General features: G+C 39.7%; 1 protein-coding gene across 1 annotated transcript in view; it reads right to left on the bottom strand.

Moving 5' to 3' along the window:
* T265_02215 (hypothetical protein) overlaps positions 1-14046 on the bottom strand; it is a gene marked incomplete at both ends in the record, with an annotated part of 37490 nt that overhangs the window by 19111 nt on the left and 4333 nt on the right. The gene's annotated exons all lie outside the window — the stretch shown is intronic.

Genomic DNA, 14046 nt, shown 5'->3' with positions numbered 1-14046 from the left:
TTGTAAATAAATAAAATACTTTATTTTAGCCCAGCTTCGTTAATTGACATGCCCGGATAAATGAATCGTTAACTAACGCCAAGATGATTAAGTTATTCCCGAAAAAGTATTTTCAGACTGCAGTCCCAACAGTTTTATCTGTCCTTCAATTCTTACGAGGTCAACACCGTACGTTTGAATACGCTGAAAACCGTTACTCTCCTCTCATACAGTCTGTCTTTATCCTCGTTATTCAACGTAGTTGTGCAGTAAGAGGCCGCTTGTTTATAATGTGAACTGGCTGTTCTTCCTATGCAATACAATTTCGTGCTTAGAAAAGTTTCCTTAAGTGGTCCGTCCACTGGTGTTCGAGGTGTGTAGTTAACTTTCGGAGAAATGCCTCCTGAGCCTTCAACCCAAAGGACCGTCCCAAAGGATAGTAGCTTGTAGAGCTTCCTTAATAGGCAATATCTGGATGTCATATCACATTCTTGAGGAAGGTTGTCTGGCACGGATTTACAGGGTTTGACTTGGTGCTGCTGAACAGGGCAGGAAAAAGTAGATTTGGAAGAGGATCTAGGCATAATTGCCGCGTTAGTTAACAAGAACGAGAACGTGGAATATATGTTTTCATAAGGTAACCCCAGCCAACTCATCCTATGTAAAGAGTGGTTTGCATTCAATTTCCATGAATTCTTGACCGCTAATTGTATGGGAGAAACATCATTCCAGCTTTCAATGTTTGCCGTATTACACAGCACAATTATTCTTGATACCTGCTCCAAACTGTTGATTTTGTCGTTGGTGTGTTCGCTGCGTATGTTAGTTAGATTGCCAACATTATGTTCCATCGAGTTGACGTCTGCCCGTGCGAGTGGTCAGTGTCAACTAGACCGATAATGAGAAGTTTGCAGTTCACATGTCAAGCTCTGCAAACAAAACAACAAACAAGCGGGGCGTCCAATCTACTCATATTTCACAACAAATATTTATTCTAGTCCTATGGGAACGCCACTGGAGATAACACAGAACACATGCTCCATCGTCGTTACAATGTGGCAGCTCTAGGTCGAAAAACCCACTTCCGAGAAGTGGAGAATTTCGCTTCCGTGTTTTGACTAGATTAATATTAAAGTTCTGGCTGCCAGCATTGTTAGTCTAATTTTTAATGCAACACATATCCCACCCTGCATAAGCAGTAAACTTATGAAAAGTGTGATTGCATAAATGGATGCATATCCAGCCACTTCTAATATCATCAACAAACGCACAAGCATTCGGAAATGAAGGTTAGAAACTTTCAAATTGTGACAACTTTTGGTTAGACTGCTGGAAAAAAACTTCCTTTAATCTGTCACCCCCACCATTAGAAGTCTACTTTATGGAAACTTTCGACAAACAGTCTGAATAACTTAATTACCAGAAATGTTCTAACAAGCCGCACTTGTTCAATTTTAAATGAAAATGCTGCTGACTGGTACAGAGTCTGATGGCACTTAGTGAATATTGCGAAGGAATTTATGAGAAATGGCTCATTTCATCCAGCAGTTCAGCTATTCTACTAAAGTTGGTTCCCAAATACTCCGTTCATTTTGATAACTGATGCACTAGAACATTCTATCAAAACCATTGGTCAGAAATTTACTCCAGCGAAAAATGTGTACTGAATACAGCATTGTATTCCCAGTGAAAGGTGGTGCGGTGTTGTTCTGGGAGAAAGATGTGATGGTTGCTCTAAATTTCACTGCACTGTGGATGCGTAGCACGTCCTGAAATTGTTTTTAGGCTTCCCTGTCGTATTCAACCATTGTGTTTCATGCTGGAAGTGAATCATTTTTATTCTGCAGCAAGTTGCTTCAGACTCATCAATGTACGATTCACTGCAAGATGTATCGATAAATAAATACCCGCAGCAAACGTCTTTGGGCTGTTGTTGTAATGTGTGTGCGCCGTCTTAAAAATTATACCTCAACATCGCATTCATGATGAAGATATTGCTGGGAGATACTGGTGGTTGTTTTTGCATACGTACATGCAATAGCTAGTGTTTGCGAAACTGCTATTTTACCATGCTCTAAAATAACTGGCAGGTATATTAGCGATTTAGGGGTCAACTGTCTAATGGTCTCCAGGGTGTCTCCACAATCGATAAGTAAATTTAATTCTGCGACTTTTCTTTACAGAGATTAAAATTCCTGAACAAATCGCAACATAATTGTAATGGTAGGCCTTTTGAGACGATAAAGTTTTGTGTCCGTGTAGAAAGCGCAATCAGTCGAAAAATCCTCAACTTCCTATTGACAACAAACAACTGAGGGACAAACAGTTGTTTGTGGATAATCGTCAACATGTTTGTTAAATATTTGTTACATTAGACGCGAAAGACCTACACAGACCAAACTGAAGTGAAATCGTATGTCAACGGCTAGAGAATCGTTTTCAGGTAAACCATAAACGACCGTAGTATCATTGACAAGTGAACCAAATTTGGTTTATATGTGGAACCATCCGGGTACGCCGGTGTATTGCTTCATTGTATGTGGCTTGATGTAAGACACAATGCAAAAAGATTATCGCCTATTGGCGAATGGTCCCAAAGACGCAGCATTTTTTCTTCAATTATAATACATCTGGTAGAACTCCCCTGCAGTTAGCTCGCTTGAGATGGGAAAATGTACAGACAAACAAACTGCTGTCCTATTCACTAAAATGAATATACGCAATTCAAAAACTGATGAGCATAAAATTGCATAGTACTTTGCATGTTGAATATAGATGAATAGTACTTGAATACCTAACTGCATGTTAATGATGCATAAATAGAAATATTGTCGCGCCCTCTTAGTAAGCTGCAATCGCTAATTCTCCACCAAAAGTCCACTATTTTGTATCGTCTTAGCTTGCTGCGAAAGCTACAATATTTGAAACACAATTATCTGTTAGCTTGTCTAAATCGAGTTACCCGATTTTCTAGAAGGGTGTCGTACGAACTTTGTAATGCTTCTCGGATCTCTATGGAAATTGTTGACATACTCAGGCACCTTGAAACTGCGTGACGAATGGCAAAGCAGCTAAACTCGAATAAGCTGGAGATCCGTGCGTGAAGCGTCCATAAGTGAGTATCAATTTCACAAGTCTGGAAACAAAGTACCAGCACATTGTGCGTGCTTGTCTTCAACCAAAGCATACGTTCAAGGTTGCCTAAGTAAGGGAAATTATCAAAATGTATGACAGATCTGTTGTGGTAGTTTGTTGCCTAAAAACACATGTTGACTGACATGCAGAAAGATTCCATCAATGTTTTGCAGTTAGATAGACCTGTAAAATTTACACCAGCTAACGTTTCAACGGCTGAAACTCTTTCATACGATCATTAATGGTCAAACGGCCGATTTATTCATTTTAATAGCATTGAAACTTGATAAGCCTGTAAAGGAAATTATCCGATTTTTATGCAAACATTATATTTCAGTCGTTGCAGCCTCACGGGCTTATGTGTGATGGAAATTCGACAATCACGTGGTGTCTACTTTCAACTACACGAGCACAACATTGTAATCGAAGTAAAACCTCGAAAGAAAAAAAGATAAAAAGACGGAGAAAGATAATGAAAGATAAAAATATTCTGTTCCGTGAATCCAGGGAGAATTAGTTGGCACAATGTTTTAAACTACTCTGCACAAGAGCATAAGAAATGTCAGAATTCGTTATTCTTAGTATTACTATTTAACTGAAATTAGTTTAGTAAACTAGAAGCTAGGCAACATTAATTATTGCTCGTTTGCTTAATGGTAATGACGATAATCGCAGCAAATTATGGAAATCTGTTGGTTGCGTTATCGCTCACAGCATATCCTGAAGCGCTAAGTGCCTGAAATTTCGACTGCTGCTGAGATCTGAAAGTTGATCTTGCAAATACAGGACTGTGCTTGGCAGATCATTAGGGCACCTGTTAATTGTATTTTTTTATTGAAAACCAGAACCAGTAGGGTGTAATCCAAACCAGTTTTATTCGGGCTAGTTAAGACGCAAAATGAATGGAAGAAGCACCCAAAACGAAGGATCCTCAGGTTGTTTTAACTCCACTTCCATTCAGGAAAACCCCACTTCTCTAGTTTGAGATGTAGTGTCATATTCCTTTTCTTATTCAAACAAAGCACTCACGAAATGGATATATAATTCTTTCCAGCCTGTTTCATGTGCACTATCTCCCATATTTTGCAATTACTTTTTCCATTCATTTGAATGCCATCTTAGTGTTACATGATGAACCTGGTTTCCGGACTCATCGTGCTAAATCCGGTTACCAACTAATTAGGGCTGATTTCAGTTGGGTCAGTGACCAATCCAACCAACACGTCAATAGCAAATTTCCTTACATAAGATTCAGCTGATTCGTATGCCCAACAACGGACCAAGCGGAGACTTACAGTAATGTGTCTTTCTGTCTACAAATGTTGCTGAATTTAAACTGAAAAAAATTCTTTCACGCGTTTACGGAAATATTGGCAAAATGATACGCTAGAAGATAGCAGTGATATCTCGAGAAAAAGTGTAACCAGTAGTTCGTTGCAAAATTACCTTCTTGCTTCACCATAATTAAGAGTGCGACATGCACCACAGTGATAAACCCAACTGGGTGGTTTTACCACCCACTTATTGGTTAAAGTTTTTTGAGAATCGGTCACATCTACTGTCGGCAGCACAGGCAAGTTTTCCATAAATCCTTATGGTCGGTAGTGATAAAGCGGATTCATTAGACTCGAACACTCAAAAGCAACTCGCAAGATAACTTCATTGTGCTGGGTGTAACAAATGATTCCTTACTTATGACACTCTCCCCCAGATTCCTCACGGGCTACGTACAATCATTCGAACTATACTCAGAGGGCTACAAGTCTGCCATACAGCAGGCCGACTGTGTGAAACAACATCACCTGTTTGAGCTAAAAAGTGGAATAACAAGAAATCCTCCTCCGGTACCTTCACTAGCTGTTACAGCTAATCAGACCGAAGCGCAGAAAAGCGTGTTAATTTCACTCGGCAATTTACATTACTGCACATATAACACTTAGAATTTTGCAACACAATATACCGGACACACTTTGATATGCATTAGAGGCTAATACGTTTACTTAAAAATTGGACGAATGTATAAGAAAAAACCATTCCATTGGTTGAAATATAATATAATTATATACTATTCCCGAAACACAGCAAACCAAGACAGAGTGATGTAAGTGTTCATCACTTTGAGATAGTTTAATGAAGCTTTCAGCGCGTTCAGCTACTAACTTCAGCCAAACTGGACTAGTACCATCTAACTCTAGATTATTCCATTGACACTATTCTGTGTTGGACGTCATATAAGCGGAATACTGGGAAACCAAAATATATCGTGCTACATGGCTGCACAAATCTGTTGAACTGTGGAACACGACATAAGTAAAAAGTGACATATTCGATGGATGCTCTAATAGGGTGATGAATGGGCAGTCCAAATCACAGGATTGTGAATGCAATGCCCGATGAGAGGTAATCGGTCACATTTGTATAATAAGTTGAAATTAATGTAGACTTGGGCAGTATTAACAGACAAGACTGCTGATAACTCTAGGTTTACTTGACTGTATCCGTCATGATGAAATGGGACCCTAATACGATGTGAAGCTTTGTGGATATTTATATCCCGTCAAGCAGCACATTCATACAAGATTTGCGGTGTGAGGTTTGTTTTAAATTTTAGTTCCATATTCTACTGTTTCACTTTCTGTAACGCAATGATCAATATGCACGGATAAGACCTGCTGATGTTGTATTTTGGAGAATTGTAGAAATATACGAGGCACCAAGCATTATCAGAAGCGAACTATGGTATAGAAATATAAGAAACTGAAGATACAAATGGTTCTCACTATACAGAGTTGATGGAATATGGTTTTATCAAATTTCTCATTAAATCCTGGAGTTGTCTACGAACTTCAGATTTAGGAAAGGCATAATAGTTTGGGAAAGAAAACAAGCGTACTGCCTATTTTAACACTGTGAAATTCCTCAACGGAATTTTGGATTTGATCACCAACAAAATGACTCTGACTTTTGCTGAAAACTAGGAGGGATGGAAAATGTTCGATATCTAAAAGCTTAGTTTCCAGAGAAAGAATGGAAGTGATCGCAGTACCCCTCACTTGGCGGCATGATATTGACTGCTGTTCACCAATATGGACGCGTTTCAAATAAGCGGTCAAGAGAGCTTGTTGTGCTGTTACCAATAAATGCGTAGAAGGGCAAATACACTTCCTTGATTCAGCAGCAGATTAATGATTTCGGGAGCAATAACCGGCGAATCAAGTCAACCATTTATAAGTGTCAGGTAGAAGATACCCAAGAGCTCCGTAATCAGTAATGCTGTGTACCGGATCTTTAACGATCGATTCTGTTACATCTCTAAAAAGTAAATGTTTCGTCACCGTTGAGCATCCAAAAAGGCGGTTTTCTCACAAATGACGGTTTACCTAATATGTTGGCCTGTATTTTATGAAAATCCGGAGATTCATAAGGATTACCAGCTGCATCAGAGCATGTTCTATTCCTGCGTATCTAGTCGTAATAATTCGAAAATGTCTGCTAACCAGTGGACATTCAGGATCTGTCACAAGTTTGAAGATTTGCTCAGAAGACGTGGAGATACATATAAAGGGGAAAGACCACACACGCGTTACGCAACAACTTCAAACAGAAATGAAGGACAAAGTTCAAGCACTTTAATTAACTTATCAGACCGGCTGTTAGATACTTTAGATTAGGCTGTTGACAGTACTCATCTAAGCAAGTAGCACTGAACGAAACTTTTTGGGGTTGGTTTTGGTCCACGATGCAGTCCCTCCAGAAGTAAGGAAGTGTGGCGCCAGCTGCTCCTCAAATCTTTAATGTTTTTATACGTAAACTTGCGTCAAGCTAAGACGAATTAGATAAACTGAGCCTACAAGCTTTTCGTTTTTTGACCAACCTTAAACATAATATTTTAACTGTATTTGTATTAAGTTTCAAACGCCTGTGCTCGGTTTATGTGAAAAAATTATTGAATGGAAATACTGAGATTAAGTAATACTTTACATTGCAAAATCCGAGTTGCAAGTGACTGCTAACAAGTGTATCTTTAATAAGATAGCGCAGGTAATTTTCAGCTCTTGAAAACCCTGTCTCACTCCTTGATCTATCTATAACTGTTTACATATATTATTGAATCTGCATGCTTAAAGGCTATTGTCGGGAAGCCGTGCCAGTTGGTATGGATTAAAACGAAAGAATACCCTCGTGTCTCGTCAGACACAATAGACTTCTTCTATGTATTAATAAGGCCCATTTTATTTTACTGAAAATGTCGGTTTCTTCCCTAACATAGCCGATTGTCTCATCTGTTCCCCTTGGAATCACCTGTTTAAGGTGCTTGCAAATGTAGTAGAAACACCTGCTTCCTCATGCTTAGTTGTACACCTGATTTCAACCACGACCCCATCTGTTAAACCTGACGTTACAACCTTGTCTTGAACTTGGCATACGAGAGTGCAGTTAAATAAAAATGTGGTACCACAACTTGTTAGTATATTGTAAGTGATTGCATGATCGTGGAACAGTATGCGCCGCAAGAAGTCATGGGTTTTGCTAAAATATAACTTACTTGTGTATCCCAAAATCACCGGGTGATCTATTGTAAATATGAGCAGAACTTTCCTATGCAGATTTTTATTTCTGAGATGAATTACACTCACGCAGTAGTTGTTCCCTAAAGCTTTCATTTGATTCATTTTGTTGGGTAAATCTGATATATTTATTGTCCTTAACAAATTGCATGTAGTACTCTGGTGGTACCACGTTCGTCGCTCATGTCAGATGCCTGGGTTCAGACCTCGTCAAGACCATGGACACGCTTCACTGAAGGGACATAATAAGCGCGAAACTTGGGTCTAGTGTTTTTCCTTGGTGCGGAATAACCAGAATAATTTCGCCGTGACAGAAAAACAACCGATATTCCTGAATTTGTTTGGTTATTTTAAAACCTATGTTACCAACATGTGTCGGGCGATATGTTGGATAAGTTTATTAAATGCCTTACATTGTCGATTCGCCCTTTATTTTGTATTCTCTTCTACCCTCCCATTTATTAGTTAGTTATGTCCTCTGGTCAGGTGGAACGGATTTGGCTGCCAACTCTGCGCTTGTAACCGATTCCTTGCCCACTTGTTTTGGATTTCCGCCACTGTACAAGCCTAGCGGTTGAAATCTCAGATCGATTTCAGTCTTTCCGGAGGGCTTTTCAATCGAGATTATGCCTTCAAAAATTCACCTTCGTTGGTGGTTCATACTTGATTGACTATGAGTACATGTGCGCATTCCGATATTCTTGGGGGAAGGCCAGATTACATTCGTCGTGTAGTTCGGTTGCAAGTTCGCTTTCCGGTGGTCAACTGTACTATTTTTCGTACCGAATCCAGTATGAGTCGTTGTTCCCCACATGTGCATCCACATGTCTATTAGCTTTGACAACCTTATGTCTTGTAGCCATAANGCCAGATTACATTCGTCGGGTTGTTCGGTTGCAAGTTCGCTTTCCGGTGGTCAACTGTACTATTTTTCGTACCGAATCCAGTATGAGTCGTTGTTCCCCACATGTGCATCCACATGTCTATTAGCTTTGACAACCTTATGTCTTGTAGCCATAATTAGTTTGCGGCCTCGAGTTGCGGACGTTTGATCTAGTTTTCTTTCTTTCTTTCGTCGATTTAGTCAAGATGGGTCTTCTGAGAGTTGGGTAGGTCCAATTCTTTGAAACTATTCGCAGATTTGTTCTATTCCTTCCACCTTGAACCCTGAAGATTTACGGTGCCTCTCACCCTACATGCAACGTTTTCCACATTCCGGCTGATGGTTATAAGAACCGAGTCTGGAAGGTGTACTTCGCGGTACTGTAGAAGTTAGTTTGATATTGTCCGTTTGGCAATCCCATGCTGAATAATAACACCAGATTTCGATGAATTTCTTCCTGGATTCTGAAGCAACCGTCATCAAAATCGTTATTTATTTGCAAAAATTGTCCGCAGCAGTTCACTCTCTTCAGGATACACAGATACCATGACAACCACCAAAATATGGTTTAAGTTGATTTCGGCAGTTTGTTGAAAAAAATCCACATCAAGGGCTTCACTACATGTCGGACTGGTGTGCTTTTTGTGGACAGGACCACACACGAAGTACTGCTTAAGTGGTCTCATTTGGAGAAGGGCCTACTTTGGGATGCTGAAATATATTTTCTACCGTACAAAAGGTGGAATTCTGCATGGTCCAAATGCTAAAAGTTACAGTTATAATTAAACACTCATGCTAATGCATGCTAATGTCCCTACTCCCACCAATTATAACCGCGATACGAAAAAATCCCTCATATGGACCATTTTACCGTTCGTGGGCATTGCCAAGACGGCAAAGGCTGGTAGATTTCGTGAAAATGCTGAAACTTTATAGGAACTATCTGAACTTTGACCAACGACTAGTGTTTGAGTTCGAAATTTCACATGAGCTAGTCAAAAACAACTTCAATCCGCTGTGGTTATCCCTCCAGAAATGGACGACAGACATCACATGATCACCAGAAGCTGCAATGACTACCACACTGTATTCGACAGGTTGATACTGAACTGCATGTAGCAATAATTCACACCGCATGTGATGTATCCCATAGCGTTAAGGGCATAAAATCTTTCCAATTTATATACTTATACGGTAACCTATTTGTTATCAAATGCTCAAAAAACTGCCCACAAATTTACATATTGATCGTTTTTGGGCTGGCATTTCGCACCATGAAAACATTGTTGATTATTCTTTGGCTGTGAAATTGGGCATTCAAAGAATTTCAGTGCCGTGTTCGGCCCTCAAGTAACCAAAATATGCCTGTATTCGACGAGCTTGATGATATGTTTCAGCAAAACACCTTACTTTTACTATTGTGGATATTCGTAACCAACCAACAGTCAAATTTGTTCATAGAATGATGATCTAGTTTATCGGGCTTGTAACTTCAGAATACGGTTTATCACATTATAAACAAGCATACCATTCATATTCTTCCCCGTGTACTGCCATTATCCAAGCATTAATTTTGCATCGGGGATTTTATTCTATACAGCCTCAGTTGTGGCACATGTTGTCTATTACCTTGCCCAGTCTGAGCCCTAATGCAGGCCATTTGTTTGCACAGTCTCGGTTTGATTGTCAATAACCAATTGTGATTTGCTTATGTCGTGCGTTTTTGAAAACGCCCTATCCGTTGTCTGCCTTTAAAAAGTCACTCACAAGGTACTCATGCTATTGCATTGGATGGTTAAAACGCCTTGGTTGCTGACATTCACTTTCTGTGATGAGACGTTTGTGGAACGGAGTAATTTCAACTTATGCTTAACTTTCCCACTCACACCTTAATTTAGAAAGATTACGGGTTCAAAAATCTGTGCAATGCTGAATTTAAGAGTATCTCTGGAACACACAATGACATTCAAAAATGTCGAAAATTTGACACCCTTAATTTAGGGCCATTTAATGTGATCTCACTGTCATCGAAAAATGCAACTTCACTGTCGGCATTGTTCAACATGTTGGTTGTTTCGGGAAACTCAAACGAAAAGTCAGAAATATTTCTGTAGAACGAGTATGCGATTTGGCTGATTATTAAACTATTTTCGTATTTTATTAGCGTGCTTATTCGCAGATATCAAGCTACTGGGAAGACTCAAAAATTGAATTTGCTATGTTTACCCAATTACAAACAGGATAGAAGTTTACGGTTTCATCTAAAGTGCTAAATTCTAGGTCTAGCTCCGAGGGACTTCTGTTATCTTCGGGCTTATTGTAGACGAAAATCAGGTATTTAAGCATCCAACACTTTAGGCAGATGTTTAGCGGGCGAACTTATTTGACGAGTTGACGGTTTAATATAGATTAATCTAAGAGACACGTCCCAATAATGGACTATTTGAAATGGAAACGGTTACTTCGGAACATTCCTGGGAATCATCGTACTCCTCCCAGAATGTCTTCGTTGAAGCTATTCTCCCAGTGGCTTTCCCGTGGCGTGGCTGTTCTTTGGGAGATCTGTTGTGAACCTACTGCATTCAATACACAGAGATTACTAATTCATGTGCAACCACCTTTAAGCATAGAGGAACGGTAAACTACCCGGAGTGCCAGTGCACGGTCAGACTTTCTAGTTATTAATGGTTTGCTCCTTATGGAAACCGATAACCCCAAAATTTACTTTGAGGTCACAGTTGCTTATGGTGTCTCTAATGATTAATCGATAAAGTGACAAACCCGTTCACACTGATAATTTGAACTACTAAAGATCTGAGTGATGTCCACTGGTAGTAGCGTGTTTGCTTGACTCAACAGGCGTTAAGCCAGGTAATATTGGACTGAAGTAACATGTGGCATACTCTAAAAGGTTCAATTACACATGCATTACTCAAAAATCCTGGTTGAATAAAAGCCGACGGATCTCAGTGACATCTTCATAATGAGGTGACCCACTTCAATAATATCAAGCAAATAAAATGCGATGCTTCAGGACTTTTTACCGACGGTTCAAAAACTATTCACCAGTAAAAAAGTAAAAAAATGCGACAGAAGATTGAGGAATCCAGGGTCACTCAACTCATACAAAACCGGCGGAAAAATATTTCAGCAACAGTGCTGAAACAACCTTAGGTCGCTCATATGTTTCTTGTCACGGTTTGACGAAATATAAAAGGGAGTAAAAATGCCATTAACCATTATAAGATTTTTCCTTGTGCAGAGATCATTATCCAGAGATTTTGGGCCTGTTTCTCTGGTGCCTGTGGAATTTATCTACATAATGTTTTACTTGATGTGATATTATAAAATAAAACTTGACAAAATGTGTGGTGAAACAGGTGAGGTTTTCTGTACTGCAGAATGACAGCAGGAGAGCAAGGGAAAAATTTTTGGAAACCAGATAATTTCCGGCGGAAAGAGAAATAATTCCACAGGCGGGAACTACAAGTCCTAGTACTCAGATAGCTGTATCAAAGAAACCAAGATTCTAGCAATCCACGAGATCCATTGTCAGGACCGAAATCTTGCCCGGCACCAAACGGCTTTCGAAGCACTCTCAGACTAGATTGTTGATTTAAAATGTGCACATTGTGAATCTGTCTAAATATCAGGTTATCCCAATATCTGGCCTGAATTTTGAAGCTACAAAACTTGATGAATCAAAGTATTATTTCACACAAGTCTGGTTCTTTCGAGAGACTCAACTGCAACCCAGTTGAATCTCTCGTTTTGGATGTTCTCAGTCCACTGAAAGCTGAGTTCCAGGTGAGTCTCTCGAAAGAACCAAATTAGTTTGCAAATGCGTGTATATTCACTAATTTCGTGTAATTTGAGTTCAAGTAGAACATAGGGTTGACGGAAACCCTGGAACTGCGCCTACCTGAGGAGCCCCAAGATTGGCGAAACCAGTCGTGGGCTGTCGATGGATTTTCAGCAACCTTATGAGTAGCACATTACGAAGATATACATGTATCGCGATATTTCAAATATCGTAACGACTGAAATATGAGGCAGCCTAGTGCAGCACATTCAGTTGCCTGAGAACATCAAAAACGAGAGATTTAGCTAAGTTCCAGGTGAGTCTCTCGAAAGAAACAAATTAGTTTGCAAATGAGTGTATATTCACTAATATAGCTGCTTGTTCACAGCCTCCCTTGGAACCAGCATAGTTTTGAGTAAACGTTGCATATTTAGCCAACTCATTCACTCCAATGCTGCTAATTAAACCTATTGAGTATTACAGTAATTTGTCCAAAGAGTAAGACAAATTTGCTATTTTCTTGATTTGAGTAAGAATTACCAACGTTCAAGAAGTATGGCAAAGTACTGGGTATACGAAACAACTTACTAGGTATACAGTACCAGCGCCAAGATCTTCAGTTTCGGTCCAAAAATCGAATGCTCCAAATGACTAGGTGCGTCTTTCTCAACGCTAGTGTACGCCAGAAATCGTAGCCAGCACGCAGTAGAACCTATCATCATTATTCTAATTTTGATGGGCAAGGAGCAGTTGCAACCGCCGGTTTGGTCAAGATGATTCTGAGGATTGCACCAACCAGTTTTAGTTGCTACTACTTCAAAGACCTGTTGAGCACACTAGCGATCATTTTGCACCTTGTTTAGTGTATTCATTCTAACTTGCCTACATCGCCTGACAATGTGAATATGTGTCCATTCTTTTGCATTTTTCTGAAGCCTCTCCCCCCTCTACATTGTTCTCCCGAATCAATTAAATTGGCTTTAGGACAATGAAATTAAGTGCGTCTACAAGAGAAAGGAAACCATAGATTTACTCGCACCAAGTGCGGAAATTGCTAACCTCCTAATCTTCCAGATATTTGGCTGCGTTCTGTTCAACAGTCTGTTTAATTATAATTGTTTCAAACGATTTCCCTATCGCTCTTCTTTCACGTCGATTATCAGGTCACTTGCATGCAACGCAAAAACATCCCAGCAATATTTGCTTTCAGAGAATCTCTGGCCGCTTCTTCGACTGATGGCACAGGTCTCCCAGCATAATTCAATTACGTAATATCAGCGTGGGCTGGTGGAAATCGGCTAGTGAGCACACTGACAAGAAGCTTTAATTTTCTAACGCTGATCATGCCCTTGGGTGCCAAGTGTGATCAACAAAGGTAGCATATTGTACGGATATATCTAAAAGAGCGAATCAAATGAAAGTAACTGGGAAACAGACACCTATTGAGCCGTCCAAACCATAAAGCGATGTTGGTTCATCTTGGTTTATTTTCACCACTACACATGCTCTAAGTGAGTGACAAGGACAGACTTTTGTTTAAAACGACTGCCGTTACTAACTTTCCGCCATTCTGCAAATAGGCCCTTGACTCCTCATGAATCGATGGAGAATATTTTCTACTGTACACCTTCACGGCAACATTTCAAACCTATATTTAATGGTGTGCATATTGGAATTTG

Source organism: Opisthorchis viverrini, assembly GCF_000715545.1.
Source record: "Opisthorchis viverrini unplaced genomic scaffold opera_v5_27, whole genome shotgun sequence".
In the NCBI taxonomy this organism is placed as follows: Eukaryota; Metazoa; Platyhelminthes; class Trematoda; order Opisthorchiida; family Opisthorchiidae; genus Opisthorchis; species Opisthorchis viverrini.
Note: the sequence above shows the minus strand (reverse complement) of the source record. Positions and strands in the feature narration are given on the sequence as shown.